The 20,442-nt window shown below is 36.5% G+C and overlaps 1 protein-coding gene across 2 annotated transcripts in view; it reads right to left on the bottom strand.

Annotated features, from left to right (window-relative positions):
* OXR1 (oxidation resistance 1) overlaps positions 1-20,442 on the bottom strand; it is a 354,710-nt gene that overhangs the window by 255,830 nt on the left and 78,438 nt on the right. The gene's annotated exons all lie outside the window — the stretch shown is intronic.

Here is a 20,442-nt window from a genome sequence, read left to right as displayed (position 1 = left end):
AAAGAATAAGCCCATGCTCGGTGATACAGAGTACAGACCAGAGAAGAGATGATAATCCATGCCTAACATCTACTAGGTGCCCAGCTATTTGTTGAATAAATATATTAACAATAATAACATAGGCGATTTCTTCTATCTTCAGGATAAGACCTGCTATTTAACAACTATGAAGTCAAGAATAAAAAAGGCCCATGGATGGCAATGCCAAGAGTCTCCTCCAACTGACACTTACATGGTGCTAATGTCAAGGACCATGGAAAAATCTAAGGGTGGCTGCAGTAGGCTGATATTTGTCATGTCAAAATTCCTCCAGTCTATGAAGAAGAGAAAAAGCCATAATAGAAGTCAATAAATAAATGGTTTCTTCTTTATGCATCTTTTTTCAATTTTAAGTCTTTGCATGTTGTGTGTGTGTGTGTGTGTGTGTGTGTATGCAAAACACTGCACAAGGAACAGGCTTCCTTTCTTCTCATAGATACATGTATAACCCATTATTTTGTGTGGTCTAGAGATAAAGAACATATATTTTCCTCATAGTTTGATTTTACTCTATTAACCATACTACCAATTTCTTATGACAAAATAAAAATACCTACATCATAAGATATTTTGAGGATTACTACAATACTGGGATTGAAAATGTTTTGTAAAGTATTAAGTGCTCTTATTATTCCAAAGGAAACATTTGTAGAATACAATATTTTTCCATGAAGATTCTAGGTTCAACTCCATAGGCTACAGACAAAACAATGAGAAAAAATTCTGAAAGTTCCAGAAATAACTGTGTTAAAATGAAATCCATATATAAATAGAAAAACCAATAGGTTCACTTAAATGTGAGGGTAAACAGTCAAAGGCCTGTAGTTAACATTCTACAGTGCAGAAGCATTTGTGGTTTTGAGTGAAACCCATTATGTATCAATGAAGAAACTGAGCTATGAGTAATAACTGACTATATGTTACTCAGATGATTCAGGCTTAGGGCTCAGATTTTCCTGACTCTAATTCAGGACTCTAAAATACAACAATAAGGCACATATTGAGCTCTAACTACGCGCCAATAATGCTTTAAGTCTTTTTTTTTTATGTTATGTTAATCACCATACATTACATCATTAGTTTTTGATGTAGTGTTCCATGATTCATTGTTTGCGTGTAACACCCAGTGCTCCATTCAGTACGTGCCCTCTTTAGTACCCATCACCGGGCTAACCCATCCTCCCACCCCCTCCCCTCCAGAACCCTCAGTTTGTTTCTCAGAGTCCATAGTCTCTCATGGTTCATCTCCCCCTCCAATTTCCACCCCCTTCATTTTTCCCTTCCTACTATCTTCTTCATTTTTTTTTTTTTAACATATAATGTATTATTTGTTTCAGAGGTACTTTAAGTCTTTATATGGCTATCACAAACTGCTGCTGCTCTTATAATCCCTACTTCCCCTGACAGGAGAAACAAAGTGTCTTGACAAAGACAAATTAAGTAATTTAGCAGGGCTGCACAGCTTGGAAGTGGCTCAACTGGAATTTGAACACAGGCAGGCTAACAGCCCCACTATGCTCTCTATTTCTATGCCATTGCTCTAAGTAGAGGTAAACGGTCAGCCTTTCATCACGACTTCTTATTCTCATGCAAAATTAGTTCTTAGGGTGGAAAAAATCTTAGCACAATGGTCCAGCACCTCCAAAGGGCCACAGAACATAAAGAGACACACTAAATCTGTGGTATTGAAATTCTACTGAAGGGAGGAAGAGATTAGGAAAAGAGGTCTAAGAAGGCTCCTTATAAGGAAGGAGGAGCAATTATTAAAAGTGCTGAAAATACTGCCTTAGGTCAATACCTTTTAATGTAGAAAAAGTAAATATTTACTCTACGTATTCAATTGAGAATGGATTCAATAAACCCCCATCCCGTGAAATCCTTTCCCATGACCACGGAGATGACTGTAGTTGAAGGTCACATGGAAGAACTGTTGAAGTAAAGAGGATCTAGCCTTATGAAGGCTGACAACCAACCTCTCTCCCTGCATTTTTCCTGCAGCCTCCTTGACTTGCTATTTTGTTTCCCTGAAGTGGATAAAATATGGGCTTAGGAGAACAAGTACTCAGTGGAGTGCAGCGGAAAAGGCACAGTATTTGGACACAGAAGAGTGGAGGGGACTTCAGGTCCACCACTTACTAGTGTTGACAAATCATTTCAAACCCGTTGAGTTGCAGATCTCTCATCTACAAAATGGAAGCAATAAAGGACAACTAAAAGCATAAATAACAAAGAAGTATTCTTAACGTTAGGTATTGTTATTACTGGAAGAAATGTAGGTGGTTGTGCTACTGAAATTCAGTAATAATTTAAACATACCTTTATATATTATCACATTTGAGCCTCAAAATAAAGTGGAACGATCATTTCTAGGTCTCTTGAGCACATAGGAAAAACAGAGTTCAGAGAACTTAGTGCGTTGCCTAAGGTCACACAATCAGCAAGGGTCAGAACCACGTGTTCTATCCCGAGGCAGTGCTCTTCCAGGCAAATCTTTCTGTTAACCATCAGCACGGTAGTAAAGTGGTAAATCTCACTGATTTTCTAACATATCATTTGTGTTTAGAACAACTAAATAAATGATGAAGCTGAGAAAATGAGTAAACATTCCCACTATGATAATGTTTTTGCTGACTGAGATTCATTCTTCATGGGTTCTTACAGACTTTTAAATAGTTTATCCAAGGTCTTGTATTTGCTGCTCGCTCAGAGAAGCATGTGTTTTCCCAAAGTTGGCCACAGGGACTGAAGAGTGTATGAACAGGTTAAGGCCAAAACAGAGGGGAGAAGATAAAGTAACACATTCAATGCAGAAATTGCAATCACGAATTCAACACATTTATGTTTTTACATGTTGCCTAAGGTTTAAAAATCAGACAAACCTTTAAAGATTAATAAAGATTATTGTAGGGATGTGAACATACAAAATTGAAAAATCTAATTTCATTTCTCTAAATGACTTTAATTTTGCTAAATTATTTACAGAGATAAAATTTTCTGAAACAGATCATTATCCTTTCCCAAAATTTCTTTGTGGCATACAAAACAGACCAGTAGACCAACCAACCAACAAAAACCTGTCTCTGAGATCACCCACGATCTTCTGTGTATTAGAAAAATAATACATTAATACTACTAACTAAAAAATGAATAATGAAAAGGAAATAAATCCATCAGTATCCAAGTGCCTTTAAAGCGAGTCAGTACCCTTTTCTCTAAGCATAAGCATAAGTTTCAAAAATATAGGTCATATAATATCTTTAGGTGTTTTTTATGGGTGTTAATGAAAAACTGTGGTATTAGTCAGATCTGATTCACACTCATTAAGGAGTAACTTCGTTTGGCACAACTGCTCTTGGACAAACAGATTCTCAAATATATGTGCTTGGCTATGTCTCCCTAGTATTCTTTCCTTCAGGCTAAACATACTGCTTGTTCAACTTCTTCCTATCTTAAGTATATATATAATATATAACTAATACACATTTTATATTAACTTAATTTATACTTATACATTAATTTATCATATCACTTTATAGTGATAGTTAATAAGTATATAATATAAAATATATAATGTATAATTATATATATTTATGTAAATATATGTAAGTATCTTCTATATATTAACCTTTATAGTAAGTATATAAAATATATAATGTATAATTATATATATTTATGTAAATATATATAAGTATCTTCTATATATTAACCTATATATATATATATATAGGTCCTGAGTACTGTTTTTCTCTGTGAGATTTTATACAAGCCTATGGAAGTAGAGCTTAATGCCATTTGACTGTATTGTTTAACCAAGTCAATATATATTTGAGTAATGACTATGTACCCCAAATTTGACCAGCACCTACGGAAAAAAAACAAAGTAGTATAACATATGGTAACTTTCTTCAATCGATTTATAGTCCAGTTGGAGATACTTAATTTTAAAAGTACACAGAATAATCCTAGTAAAATTAAATACTCCATTATCTGATACTAATTATGACTGCAATAGGAATTTATAGGATTATCAAGTACATGTCATATATGCCACTATTTCTATTGCCTTGCCCACAGCAGACATTGCTAACAGACCACTGTACTGAATGCTTGGACCCATGACTTTAGAACCCTTCTGTAAGTGAAGTACATTAAAAGAAGTAATTAAAGGTAAGTATGGTGGATTACTAGTGGAGTTCAGCTGTACAGTGCTAAGTTAGCTCTTGGAAAACTGAGAAAATATGTTAAATGTGTTTGACATATTTTTCCTCAAAATTTATTACTGGTTCTGTTATTGTTATAGGTTATTATTATAGGTTTTATAGAAACAACTTGTTTTTAAGTGGAATTCCTTATAAGAAGCTTGACTCATGATAACATGCTTTAATAAAATTCCTCAATGCCCCATTAAAGATAGAATTTATACTTTCAGGTTTCTAAATTTACAGTTTAGAAATGACTGTAATAATAGTTTGTCCATCAGAGTGCCTGGGTAGCTCAGTCAGTTAAGTGTCAGACTCTTCGTTTGGGTTCATGTCATGATCTCAGGGTTGTGAGATGGGGCTCCGCACTGGGCATGGAGCCTGCTTGATATTCTCTCTCTCGCTCTCCCACTGCCCCTCCCCCGCTCCCTCTCTCTCAAATAATAATAATAATAATAATGATAATAACAATAATGTTTGTCCATCAGTAATGATAGAGGGACCTAAATGGACTTCTATAAAACTAGGGATAGTATGGGATACTTTTCCTTTTCCACAAAGGAAACAGTAAAGAGAAAAGTTACATATTTTTCCCCAAGATCACAACTAGACACACACACACACACACACACAAACATACACACATGTTTACTATGCTCAATCATTTGATATCACTCTCAGATATTTTATTTGTAGAGTTACTACAAGATATCTAGCTCCTTTTCTGTATTTCTTTAGTAGGGGCTAGTTTAGACAGGCTGAGCCTGAGGACATAGAACAATAAAAGATTTTTAATCAAAGTTCATAGCATTTTCATCACAAAACCACTGGTGGCTCCATGGTAAAAACTTTATGCCTCTACAATACCCTGACCACAATCCATATGGGGGATGGGGGGGTATAAATTCAAAAGAAATTTTGATATCACTCTTAGATATTTTATTTGTAAAGTTACTATAAGATATCTAGCTCTGAAATCTCTGCTGTGCAAGATAAGGGGAGGTTTCAGCCTTTTTTAGTATGTTTCATAGTGCAAACATCATACACCTGCACCTAGGAAATATGTGACTCGCCCTGGGAATGATTCTGGCTCATCTGTCAGTCACCTGTCTTAGGCCAGTGTACATGCCTGGTACATTCTGAGCACAGGGAAGGATTTTGTCTTATAGTAAGTTTTTTCCTTAATGAGACATATTAAGGAAAACCCCAAGCTTTGAAACATCCTAGCACAGTATATGTTTATTAACTTACTTTTATAAAATGGTAATAATTTAAAAAATGGTTTCATTAGCAATGGACTTAACTTTGCCCAGGCATGAAGCTAAAAATTTAGCCATTTTTAGAGATTGCTTTTTAAAGCCCCTTAGCTACCATTAGAAAAGTTTCTGAAACCTAGGCTACAGGGTGGCCCTATCACTTGACTTAGTACAGATGTTTTCCAAATGATAGGCAATGGCATGCAGGAAACAACGCAGGTCTTTGAGTCTCGTTAGAATCCATTGGGCTCTCTTCCATGCAGTCCCCAGGTAACTGGAAGCAGAACACAGGGTATTGCCAGTTACATTTCTTATACGTAAGAAGATGATGATGGTATTTAATCCTGCCCTTGGAAACTGATGGTGGCAGCCTCAGACAGTGTCCTTAAAGGCTTTGCAGGTATTTCCAGGTGTAAAGATATCCTCAGTGATCTATTCTTTGGGTCATTGTCAGTTTGTGAAGGCACTGTTTGAAAGTGCTGGTGTCAAAGGTAAATTTAGAGTAAGTTGCAAGTGACAGACTGGAATCCACGAGGCTGGGACCATTTCTGTCTTGTCAACCACTGTATCCCTTACACCTAGCTACAAGCCGGCACTCAATATGCACTTACTACATTAAGCTGACAGACAAGTCTACAGCTAGAAGAAAGAGACACCTAGGAGTGCTCTACCTCTCCTTGACTTTCAGCATGTTCAGCACAGCTGGCTGGTAACACGGGTGAATAGCGAGGGTTAACCATGATGTCATTTTTCTGGCAGCCTTCACTAGATTATAAGGAGTGACTCTTATTAAATTAAAAGATTGTTCTTAGTGAAGAAATACAAACTGTGACATCGGATGCAACAGGAAAAACCTCGCAGGGATTAATTTGGCCATGTGATTACAGACATTAAGCTAAATGAAGAGCAGTATGCTAGGTCCTGGGCTTTTCAAGATATTGGCTGGAATACTGGCTTCTCCCTAGTGAAAGCCTGCTGTGTAAGACAGAAAATGGTTAGATAATTATAGATGGGGATAGGAAGAAAGGCAATTAGTCCTAAACTTTGGTGCCACAAGCCCAAGCTATGCAAGTAGAAAAGGAAGATGGCTGGAAGGAAGTAATCATCTTGCTCACCTGAGTCCAAGTGCCTGATGACTGGCACACTGGAGGTATGTAGTAAATTGCTATAATCAGTAAGTAAAGGCCAAATGAGTAAATCCTAGTCAAAAGTGGAGAAAGACTGAAAATTTTTATTAAAATTATCTTAAAAATATGATTAAAAAGGTGCCAGTCAGATATCTTAGCCACTTAATTAGGGGTCAGTTAGTGATGCATCTTTATGCAAAATGCTCAGAAAAAATACAACTGTAATTTACAGGAAACACACACACACACATTTATTTATTTGGCCTCTTGAATTCCCGAGTCCCCATTCATCTCTTATCCCTGATTGACATGGGACTCTGATAATAATACAGCTGAAAGAGGGACTGGGCAGAGAGATTAACAAGGTTCCAGAGGCAATCAAACAGCTGCCTAATTTATTGTGATGCACTCTATCATGGATGCATGTTCTGGAGGTTACATAAGCTACAAAGAAAAAGTGCAGGTGAAACTGTGGTGTGGGGGGGAAAAAACCTACAATAGTACTCGAGATGGATTCAGTTTGTCTCTTTCCTTCAAACTACATTGATGCTATTAATTTGCAACATAATTATTTTATCAATAACCAGACAATGGTACTAGATTTACTCAAATTCAATTGTTTGATCATTTTTTCAAGTTTCCTTGTTATTGTGTAAATAACCCAATGCGGGTTTTTTTGGTAAATAATGTTATCTGCTTCTGTTAAATACACTAGAAGAAGCTCAGAAAATCCTTAGTGAAAAGCTGTGAGCTTGATCATATGACTCAATGAACAGATTTAAGAATCGTCAGAGGAAGCAGGAAGTGGGTATGGTACAGAAGGACAACATCTGCATTCTATTCCTGTTGTCTCCATCCTCTGCGTGACCTAGGATGACCTACATCTCTCTTTCTGAGTGCTTGCAGTGACTCAGTTGTGGGTTTTTTTTTTTTCCATTCTCTATTTAATTCTATATCATACATAGATCATTTCCTCTGGAAAGCAAAAAAATACAAAATGATCTTTTTAGTTCTTTCTTCTATCTGTACTCCAAGTCAGTTATTAGCTCCATTGTTTAGGAGACTGAAGTGAAATGTCATTACATTTACCACATTTAATAGTAAAAAACCAATAATGAAAATATTGTGGAAAGTAATTTTCAAAGTTTTTGAATTATGGGACCTGACAACAATGACTTTTATAGCCCAGAAAAAAAAAAATCCCTATTGGAATTTGGGAATTAGTTTAGGTCTATCAGAAAAACACTAAATGTATCTTCTGTGGTATCAGATTCAGTGGATCATAATCTAAAAACACATATTCTCAAACTTCTGTGTCCATAGGAATTATCCAGAACCCTAGGACTCAGAAGCTGTGGCATTTCTATCCTGTATCCCCCGTGAAAGATGCAGGTTGGACCAGACAACATTTTCAGTGACAACGCCCCGGGCAGTCACCGCCTGTTTCTTTGTCAGGATCTCTTTGAGTGTTATGTTAACATCTATAAATAGAATGACTCATGGCTAACATTAGGGATTTGGACACAGACTCTTTGTTTGACACTTGTTAATGAAAGGAGAAGGCACTTTTAAAGGCAGGCATTTGACCTTGGCTAATGTTTTTATCAATAGGCAATATTTCAACTGAGACTTTAAATTTGCTCCTAAAGTTACTAAAATTGCTTTTAGTTGTCTTTTTCAGGCTCTGATCTGTTCATTTTAGTGCAAAAGTTGTGAAGATATAAATTACTTTATCAAATAGTTTATACAATACTGATGAAATGTACCCAAATATTGGGTTAGTGAGTTCTCATTTGTTTGTTTTGTAAAACATAGCCCTTGACCAATACAGAACTTAAATATTCTGACTAAAGCAAAATAACAAGTCCTTTATTAGAAGATGCTTGGCTGAGAGCACCAGTCATATAAAAGCAACAGTATCAGAAGTCCTCCCAGGACAACTTTGGAACAATGTTCTCTCACTCCATACTACCCCACAGTCAAACAGAGGAATAAGATATAGTACAGTGTTTATTAAAGTTTTAATGAAAAATAACTGCAAGCATCAAGAGTACAGAGAAAAATACCACATAGCTGGTTCTTACCTTTGTCCATGCAGTCACACACACACACACACACACACAAAAGTGTGAAGTGTTAAAATAAGTGTATACAAAATGCTCAGAGGGCACCAAAGAGGCAGAAACAGATCATCTGGGGAAGCAAGGAAGGCGGGCTTGGAGATGGCATCTAAATTGGATTATGAAAGGCTAGTGTTGCTTTGAGAATAGAGAAGTAAATTTCATGCAGAGTGAGTAGGAATGAAGGCACAGGGTTACAAAAGTATCTATTTGCATTCACAAAATCTTGTACTTCAGTGAAAGATTGTGTGGGATTGAGTGGAGAGATTAGACCGGAAGTATAGGCTGGGGGCAGATTCATAACAGCATGCATTCAGTCCATACACAATTCACTTACTTCATCAATTTTGACATGGACTTTATTCTTTTAACCTTTAACACCTTTGAAATGAGGAAGTGGTTGGGCACGTGGCAGTTATTAGATTGCCACACCTGTGACTGCATGTAAAAACTTGCAAAATGGATGCCAGCAGCTTGGCATAAGGTTATTTTAAGAAATGTTTCACCACAGGGGCACCTGGGTGGCTCAGTCGTTAAGCATCTGCCTTCAGCTCAGGTCATGATCCCAGGGTCCTGGGATCGAGTCCCACATCAGGCTCCCCACTCAGCGGGGAGCCTGCTTCTCCCTTTCCCGCTCCCCCTGCTTGTGTTCCCTCGCTTGCTGTGTCTCTCTCTGTCAAATAAATAAATAAAATCTTAAAAAGAAAAATGTTTCACCACAAATATTCCTGATGTGAGAACAATATTATGTGGCACAAAAATGGCCATTGATGACTCGGAGATGGAAAGAGATTCAGAAAAGTCAGGCTTTCACTACAAAGTTGTAAGAACAACCTAACCTTAATTAAACTTATTTCGCTTATATTTTGCTTTTCACTTATGCACAAAAGTGATAATAAAAACTTGGTTGTGTTTTTCCCAAAGAAGTCTAAAAAGTCTGTCAGGAAGAATGAAATTAAAACTCAAAAGGATATAAGAAAGAAAGAATTGTGCCATAGTTCTTTTGCAGATTATTTTTCCTTAGTGGTACATAAGAAATGGTGTGTTTCGTGATCACAGACATCTTAGATTTGATGAAATAGCTTATTCGGCATGGGCATTGCATGCCTAGGATCTGCCACGCTCTGCCTTAGGTGCTGGGGCTATAATGATGAGCAAAACGTGATATATCCCAAATTTCACACTGCTCCCTGCTTACAGTCTCAATGTGGGGCTGAAAGCCTGAGCTATGTGTTATATAGGGAGCCCCCAGAGGGTTTTAAGAGCAGGAATGATATGATGAGATACGTTTTGAGGGAACTTAGCTCTAGCACTGATATACAGGCTGGAAGTCAGGAAAGGGGCCCGGTGGTACAGAGAAAGATCTTAAAATAGTTTGTGTAAGATATAATGGGGGCCTGGATTAAGGCATGGCCACAGGCAGAGAAAGAAAGAGGACTTAAGCAACATGATTCCCACTGCTCATAGTTCTTGATCAAAGAAAACTAGCAGACAATTTAAACTGCCTTGACACTGATAGAAATACAGTATAGCATTTGAGAGCTATTTAATCACCAAACAGATTTTTCACTTTCAAAGTGGTATGTGCACTTTGGCCTGAAATCCCTCCACACTGAGGACAAGGCAATGTGCTAAGCCCTAGGGATTCAAAGAATTGAGTCTTCCCAGGTGAAGGGATAGAGAGAGAGAGAGAGAGAGAGAGGTGATGTGATTATACCGATGTGACTATGTGCAGTAATAGCTAAGGTAGGCACTGGGAGAGCTCACATTGGAAGCAACGCCCAGACATGGGAACAATGTCCGAAGGGAAGTCCCATCTGACCAGAGGCTGGTAGAAGTAGTGCAAAGAGGCCACAAGTCAGACATTGCAAGAAAGGGCATTCTGGGCAGAGGTAAGCCTGTGGAAAAGCACAGAGCTGAGAAAGAGCAAAGCATACTTGGAGTAATTTTCAATATATGGATATGTCTATCAACAGTGCAGAGAAATAAGGGGACCTTTCACCCAAAGGGCCTTACTTCACATTAAAGTGCTTCAGTTTAATTCTAGAGTGCTATAGATCCACTGAAGGATTGCCTATATTTCAATTTATGTCATTTAAATAGGCCTTTGAAAAATTTTATAACTCTAAATTGGATTACACATAAAATCAACTCTGAAAACAGTTTTTCATCAAGTTTCAAAATAAACGATAAAGGGGTGCCTGGGTGGTTCAGTCAGTTAATCGTCTGCCTTCGGCTCCAGTCATAATCCTGCATCGGGCTCCCTGCTCAGTGGGGAGCCTGCTTCTCCCTCTCCCTTGCCTGCCTGCCTGCCTGCCTGTGTGCTCCCCCCTCCCCTCTCTCTCTCTCTCTCTCTCTCAAATAAATAAAATATTTTTTAAAATAAATTATAAAAATCAAGGGAAGCAATTACTAATATGTCCAATTAAAGTATACAATTGAGAATGCTTCTGAAAAAGCAAAGTTCCAGGAGCAGTAAATGGGTGACCAATTTAAAATTTTATTTCTTTACAAGTGCAATATCAAGTAGACTAGGTTGCCCTATTTTCAGAATTTTTCCATGACATAGTTCAATGTAATAGGAAAGGTGTCTACAGATAGTGATCTAATGATCCTTTTTTAAAAAGATAACAAATTATGGGGAAAATTTCAAGCTTATTCAAAGTTTCTCTTTTATATTTATGAACATAGTATACTTAAGATATATATAAAGACATATATATATACACACACACATAAAACAAATGATTATTTTAACATCAACATTTTGGTTTGCTGTCATGTTTATAGAATAGATTTTAAAACAGTGCTGTTTTTGAGTTCAGATTTACATGGATTTCACAAATTTAAGAAACTGCAAGGGCATACAAAATTCAGCTAATATCATCTTCTCTTTGGGATATTAGGTCAGCACCCATCTGACATAATTTTAAAATTACCATTGAAGAATGAACCACTTCTTTGTCCTGAGTCTTTGATTAAACACATGACCTTCCAAGAAAGAAATCAAATGCAGATGGAATCAGGAGCTAGACCATGGTTTGTGTGCTCCACACAAGAAATGTTTTGAAACATTGGTAGACTCTGAGACCCCAAACTACAGATGCAAAAGGCATCTAGTCAAGCGTGCCCCCTTTCCCTCATAATCTCATGTCCACATGTGGTTTTAGCTACCCCCTCTCCCAACTGCCTGAGCATGTTACAGCCTTCCTGATGTTATGTCATATTTGTTACTTACATGTGTAACTCAGTTTTACCCACTAACCTGTAAAACTCTGGAGAGCAAGAATCATATTTCATTCATTTTTTCATCTTTTTATAACAAAAAGTCAAATGCCTTGCCAAAAAAAAAGCTAAAAAAAAATCTATGTTGAAGTAAATTACAGATATGTGTACAATACTTACAACTTTTATTGCTAGTCTCAACAGATACTAGCATTTCTAGACAACAATTAAAATTTTATACTATATAAACTTTGTTTCTTTGTGCTATTTTTTTTTGTGCTATTTGAAATCATTAATGTTCCCATCAGCATATTTCAACATCTTCAAAACCATTTGAAAAAGGAAAAGGAAAAAAATCCTATTACTTTATATAAATTGCTTTAGAACTGAACTGGCTTTGAAGTGAATGATTATGTGTACGCAAAATTTCTCAAAATGTCAAAATTATAGAACAAATCCTTGGGTCTAAGTAGTATATGTTTAAAGAACGACTACTTTGATGTGTCTTCTAAACAAGTTTTTGTTTTAAGGGGGTAGACTTCATCTGTATAACTAAAATATATATTTACATTAGAGTCAGTATATATACTTGTAAGATTTCTAATATTATGCACTCAGATGTGGCCCTAGATGCCAGATGGTCCAGAATAGAATGTTCACAGTATCAATGTTAAAACTCACATTCTCAGATGACTGTATTCTCAGATGATTGTCACTACGTCAAGAGCATACTTTTTTTTGTACCAAACCCTGAGTGAATAAACAGAATGTAAATCTTTTTCTTCAGACATTTAAGATGTGAATTAAGTCAGGCTCCTCTAGCTTTGATGGGTTCCATAGGAGCACAAAGAATGTGTTACATTCTTTCTCAGTTCCCAGTTCTTGATAGAAACAGTGCTGAGTAAGTTTGCTGCTTTCCAGAACATTGCCAGATAAGCAAACTTGCTTCAGTTTTAGAAGCAGTTAAAGTCACAGAAACAACTCAATGAGCTGCTTATTCTTGAGAAATAAGAAACTGGAATTAGTTTGCTGAAGCACAAAGGAGAAACACTAATCACTATAGAGTGGCTTTGTTTTCAAACTAAAAAAGAAAAAATCTCTCTTTAAGAGCTCTATGGAATGGAAACACAAAAGTATTTAAGGAATAATCTATGCTCAAGAGGCACCAAGATGGCTTAGAGATGTCTGTTTGCACTACATGAAATACTGATCAGTGCCATAGGAGGCCTGGGACTTAGTTTGTTGTATAGAGTAAACTGTTGCGTCAGCCATGGGAAGCATATTCTTAATGAAGACTATCCCAGGCAATGTGTTTATTTCAGAGCTTCTTGTCCTTGTTTATTGTTTTAATTGCTTGTTTCTCTTTTTCAACCCAAAGTTTAGGACTGCAATGATTTAGTGGGTTGTTTTTTTTTTTGTCTTATCAGTAAAAACTTAACAGTATATGGAAGTTTCCTTTTATATTTCTTAAAGACCTTCTGGTTTGCTTCAAAGAATCTAAACTGAAGATACTACATAGAGACAAACATGATGAGATCACTTATAGACTTTAAGGTGATGGGGAGCATTTTAAGAAATGTGCCCTTGGGATGTGGCCAGGCATAATTTTGATCAAGTAATCGCTAAGAATTTGCAGTATTATGAGGAATGTCTTCAAAGTCACACCTTAGCTTTGGTTAAAGCATCTAGCTCATCTCACTCTCTGTCAGGTGTCTATTTCAAACTCTTAGACAACTGATCATTCAGTTACTCAAACATCCATCATAGCATGAATAAATTATGGTTCATTCATCCCATGAAATATTATGCAGCAACACAAAGCTGAGCTATAACTCCACTGGCCTGGAGTAAGCATCACTCTACTGTGACATGTAATTTGGGGAGAGGGAGAGACAGAGCGAGAGGGAGAAAGTGCGTATGCAAGGAGAGGGGAGGGACAGAGAGAGAATCTTAAGGAGGCTCCATGCTTAGCTTGGAGCCCAACACAGGGCTCAATCTCATGACCCTGAGATCATGACATGAGCCAAAATCAAGAGTCAGACTCTAACTAAGCCACCCAGCACCCCATTCACAGTATGTTTTTACTTTTGTTTAAAATATGTATGCATGTGGGCAAGTATACAAGTATTGTTTAAGTATGAAGAAAAATGTGGAAGGATAATCTCTATGGCCAGGAGAGTACATTCAGAAAGCAGATGTGGCATAATTTTTTCCTTGTACATTTTAATACTGTTTTATTTGCATGAATAAGCACATATTTTGTAATTTGAGTATCTAATGAAGAAAGTGTAAGTGGAATTTTTAAAAATTAATCTTGGACTGAATTTGTTTTTAATTTTTCTAATCTATTACCAAACTACTATTGACCCTACTTCCGCCATTTACTAGCTGTGTAAGACTGGGACATCTATTTACTCTTTTTATGCTTCAGTAAACTAATCAGTACAATAGGGATTATTACACCAATCTCATAGAAGTGGTTGTGATAACTGCTGATACATGTAAAGCACACAGAATAGTGGCTCATATTAAACAATAAATATCATCTTCTAGTATAAGTGGGGGCTATCTGAAGAAATAATTTGCTAAGGTTTCTGGGAAACTCCACTGGTTTTGTGACTAAAGCATATTCAACGTGGCTACCTGCTTTTGGCTCAGAACTTTGGATAGTTTTCCTCATTTAAATATTGATGGAAGGAAGGTAAGAACTGCAAGTTTTTCTCATTATCAAACAAAGAATCAAAAGTGATCAAATGGGTAACATCTGCTGAAGCAGATTAATTCTTAATTAGGAAATTTTAACCCCCAAAATATCTTTTTAATTCAAGCAAAATCTATATATTTTTAATTAAGTTCCCAGATGATTGTAGCTTTTCTGGCTTCCAAGATGCAAATTCATGGTCATAAATGTCAAGCCAGGCAGCAGAATGCTAATTAAGTAATCTGTTTAAATACTCAAGTTTCAAAAATTATGTTTTTTTCTCCCCTGTTTTTCCCCCCACTTGAAAACTCCATATCAGAAGGAAAAAAAGCTTTAATTATTTAAAACAATGTAATACTGTAAGATAATTTTGATACCTAAATAAGGTTAAAAATATCAATGTTGTTGACTACATCTTACTGAAATAACAAAAAAGAAAACGCAATCTTTGTAGTAAAAAAAGGACAATTAGTGAGTAAAGGGAATTTAGTTTACTTCTGAGGGTAGGAGATGAGTTTCTGCACCTCTACTATATGTAATATTCCAAAGGATCACATGGCCATCTACCAGTGCCCATAAACAATTGAAAAGCAACAATATCCAACAGATTTCTATGTTGCTAGACCTACACCATTGTTAGTTTAAAACAGAAAGTACTCAGAAAACTATTATTCTCAGAAAAATGTAGACAAAAAATTTCATGACTTGTTTTTTCAAGTAATTACTTTAAAATGGTTTTAAATAATGTAGTAAGCTCAACAGAACACACTGAAATATATAAGTGCTTATAATAGTTTTAATGGAAAGTAAAAAGTATGATGATCTCCCCATGCCATTTAAATCATTTAAACCACACAGTAAAGGGTGTCAGTAAATGGTAGTGCTGAGACAAAAACAGGAAAAACATCATTTAAAAATTACAAAGCATTATGCTTTAGAAAAGGATCAGATGTAATGGATACAGCAAAGCAGGCATGTCAGAAAGGCTTTCTCTTTCTATAATACCTATGCCTTTGGCTGTCTGCCTTCTTCATGGTCCATTTCATCAGGAAACAAATGGCAATAGAAATCCATCTGTTTGGTCCCATAAACACAAAGATTTGATTTTCCACTTGTACAGAAATCAGAGATCTATTTGATAATGGAACTAGGAAACATTTCTGCATAATAACAGAGGAAGTAACAACAGATGGAGCTGGGAGATCCCACCTACCCGGGGCTGTTTTTGTCCTTCCTCATTTCTGTGCAGGTGAGCAGGCAACCTTATAGCTGTGTGGGAGCCCGGTCTGATCTGATGAGTGTTCTGTTACCTGTGAGCCTGGTACTTGATGTCTCACAGGCTCCACACACACCTCCACCAGGGCCCATGGTTGGGAGAGGAGCCCATAAGCAGAAAAGCATCCAAGGAAAAAAGAGACCCAAACTCCACACAGCAAGCTGTTCTCCCCTTAAAGAAAATGCCGTTCAGTAAATACAAGGAAGGCAGTGTTAAATGCAATTGCTCTTCAGTTAAGTGTGTGAGAAATATGCTCCATTAGAGTATTTTTCTTTGTAGCACATAATTTAAATCATACAAAAGAGGTATTAGTAAATGATAGGTAGCACTGAAGTGAAATTTCCTTGTAGCATAGAAAGAAAGCACAGAAACAATTAGAGATTGTGCTCATATGACTTCTAAGCACCAAAGAACATAACATTGATGTCTACACCATTCTCACCATAATTCGCTGTATTCTTACTATGTCCTATGCTTTGTGATAAGTGCTTTAAATATATTACTTAATTAATTTCAGTAGCCTGTGAGGTAGGTACTACTCATATTTTCATTTAACAGAAGAAAGAATGGAATATTTAGCAAGGCTGAGGAACTTGCTCAAGGTCAAATAACTAGTAAATGGCAGAGATAGGACTTGAACTCTGTCTTTTAAGACTTCTAAGACTGACCTCTTGACCACTTTATCACATTTCCCTCACATTATTACATTATTTTCAATAGAGCCGTCATACCACCAGAATGCTCCTCCTAAATATGAAAAGAAAAATACTTAGGTAAGGTAGATTTAGTAATTTAACGTGAAGCATTACAAGAGATAAGCCTCAGTTACTGTCGAATTAATACCCTCATAAGGTTTTAAATGCCTTTACTTTTTTTATTTTTTATTTTTTATTTTTGACAAAGAGAGACACAGCGAGAGAGGAAACACAAGCAGGGGGAGTGGGAGGGGGAGAAGCAGGCTTCCCACTGAGCAGGGAGCCAGATGCGGGACTCCATCCCAAGACCCTGATCATGACCAGAGCCGAAGGCAGATGCTTAACGACTGAGCCACCCAGGCGCCCCTTAAATGCCTTTAAAGAAGCATTTTGCTTTTAACATGTTTCAAAATCTGGGGTTCGATGATAAAATATTAAAAATCTACAACTCAACACCAAAAAACCAAATAATCCAATTAAAAAATGAGCAGAAGACATGAACAGATATTTCTCCAAAGACATACAAATGGCGGGGCGCCTGGGTGGCTCAGTCGTTAAGCGTCTGCCTTCAGCTCAGGTCATGATCCCAGGGTCCTGGGATCGAGTCCCACATCGGGCTCCCTGCTCGGCGGGAAGCCTGCTTCTCCCTCTCCCACTCCCCCTGCTTGTGTTCCTGCTCTCGCTGTCTCTCTCTCTGTCAAATAAATAAATAAAATCTTTAAAAAAAAAAAAAAAAAGACATACAGATGGCTAACAGACACATGAAAAGATGCTCAACATCACTCATCATCAGTGAAATGCAAATCAAAACTCCAATATGATTATCACCTCACACCTGTAATAAATGGCTAGAATCAAAAACACAAAAAAACAAGTACTGGTGAGGATATGAAGATAAAGGAATTCTGCACAGTTGGTGGGAATGCAAACTGGTGCAGCTACTGTGGAAAACAGCATGGAGATTCCTCAAAAAATTAAAAATGGAATTATCATATGATCCAGTAATTTCACTACTATTTACCCAAAGAATATGAAAACATTAATTCCAAAAGATAGATGCACCCCTATGTTTATTGCAGCATTATTTAGAATAGCCAAAATATGGAAGCAACCCAAGTGTCTATCAATAGATAAATGGATAAAGAAGATATGGGGTGTGTGTGTGTGTGTCTACATATATATATATATATATATATATATATATATATATAAACACATACACATACATATACATATGTATATATATAATGGAATATTACTAAGTCATAAAAAAGATTGAAATCTTGCCATTTGCAACAGCAATGAGATGGATCTAGAGGGTAAAATGCTAAGTGAAGTAAGTCAGTCAGAGAAAGACAAATACCATTTGATTTCACACATATGTAGAATATAAGAAACAAAACAAATGAACAAAGAAAAAAGAATAAACAAAAGAAAACAGACTCTTAAATACAGGGAACTGGTGATTACCAGAGGGGAAGTCAGGGGGATGGGTGAAACAGGTGAAAGGAGTTAAGAGTACACTTACTGTGATGAGCACCGAATAATGCATAGAATTGTTGAATCATTACACTGTACACCTGAAACTAATACAACACTGTACATTAACTATACTGAATTTATTTATTTATTCTCTAACTATACTGAATTTTAAAAATTAATTAAAATAAAGAAATAAAGTTGAAATGTGGAAGTACACTAAGAATATTAAGGAACAAACAGAGCAAATATGAACACCAAATGATAAGATTCAAGAAGTATAACAAGAAACAAAGATCATTTCACACCTGGATAACATTGAAAAATCATGGCAAAAGAGGGCACGTTCTGCATGGAGCACTGGGTGTTATACGCAAACAATGAATCATTACCTCAAAAACTAATGATGTAATGTATGGTGATTAACATAGTAAAAAATAAAAATAAAAAAAATTATAGCAGGGCGCCTGGGTGGCTCAGATGGTTAAGCGTCTGCCTTCGGCTCAGGTCATGATCTCAGGGTCCTGGGATCGAGTCCTGCATCGGGCTCCCTGCTCCTTGGGAGCCTGCTTCTCCCTCTGCCTTTCTCTCTCGCTCTGTCTCTCATTAATTAAAAAAAAAAAAAAAAATCTTTAAAAAAAAAAATTATAGCAGAATGAGCCCCCCCCAAAAAAAAAGAAAAAGAAAAAAAATAATCATGGCAGTATATCTCAGTACAATAAACAATGATCATAGTAATGGCCCTGTATTGTCAATATTTCAAAAGGCAAGAAAATGTGCCATACTTTTTAGAAAGTTGCCCATCAAAGTTATTTTAAAAAATTATTTGTGCTAAGCTGATCATTCTCATAAAGGCATAAAGTTCCCTTAAGAGTTTTTAGGAGTCCTCAGAACCTTCAACATAATAGATTCTCTTTGAATGTTTGTTAAACAAATTAAAGAAGTGCACATGCAACATCTGGAAAACTTTGACACAGACAAAATATCAGAATGAGTGATATCCCATTACTATTTATGAGCAATCATTTGTTGAACTCAGTCTATAAGCTAGTAACTTTGCACATGCCATTAATAATCAACAACACTGAAAAAATAAATATTGGTATGCCTATTTTACAGATGAGGAAACTGAGACATTGAAAGTTTATGTAAATTGCCCAAGTTCACAAAACATGTAATTGGCAGAGCCAGGATTCTAACTCGGAGTGGTTTGATCCCAAAGCCTGGACATTTTCTCCTATCCCACATTCTTCATACAACGATGAGTGTGCATATCAATAACTATGTAATAAATTAATTTCAGAATCAGTTATATTTGATTTTAAACATTATTCACACATGCCTAATCTTTGCAGCATGGTGTAATATTCCTATCTTCATAAAAGATCGGGAGATAAAATGTGTTTTAAATTTCATTTCATAGAAGATTACCAATAACTAGAATGGTTTTTATCAGTTGAGAATAAAGAGTAAAAAAGCGTAGTTAAAAAAAATCTATAAACATGGTCCTTAGATGTAGTGACCAGCATCATAACAAATAGAAGGAGCAGAAAGAGTAAAACAAATGTCATTTAAAGGAGATATTGGGGGTGGAATAAAAACTTAGATTTCTTCCACCAGAGATCATTGCAAAAATTCAATCTCTAAGTGGGGAAGCTCCCGATGAGTTCAGAGAAGCATGAAATAGGATAGACCCAGGGCATCTCCACACCTTGACTGGTGAAGAGAAGTAGAAATGAGGGCAATTTCCTCCAACTATAATAGGCCAACGTGTTGGGGAACCACCTTCGAACATAACCAGGTGTCCTCCTTATGGATTTCTAGAGGGTTACAGTGAAGGGGAGATGAGCCACCTCCGATCACACTAATGTCTTTCACCCTCATCCATCTGCTTGGACTGGAGAAGAAAACTGTCACAAAGCCAAACTCCATTTCACAGCCTAGTAAGAAAGGTCTCTGTTGGCTTCCCTCTGCACAAACTAGAGTTTGAAAAATATGCCAAAAATGTGGTCTCGTTAATGCTTCTAGTCACCAGCACCCCTACCCCAGGAGAAACTAACGCCAACTTGCTTGTAAGGTAGGACTCTTAACCTGGTACAAGAACAAAAACAAAAAATCTATTTTTTGCCAATCTACATCAGGAGGAGCTGTTTTCACTGCACTTTAAGAGAAGAGAAGAGTAGTAGTAAGATAGGTCTTGCCAAGTGTAGAAATTTTCCTAAGGCTTTGCAATCTGAATAGTGTTAAGCTGTAAACTAATTAGCATGCGCGTCCTTTTATTTCTGTCCCTAACATTTTTAATCAGGTAAAATCTGAGTAAGTGGA

Source organism: Leptonychotes weddellii, chromosome 4 (genome assembly GCF_054177405.1).
Source record: "Leptonychotes weddellii isolate Sample4059 chromosome 4, ASM5417740v2, whole genome shotgun sequence".
NCBI classification, from domain to species: Eukaryota; Metazoa; Chordata; class Mammalia; order Carnivora; family Phocidae; genus Leptonychotes; species Leptonychotes weddellii.
This window is presented reverse-complemented; position numbering and strand designations above follow the sequence as displayed.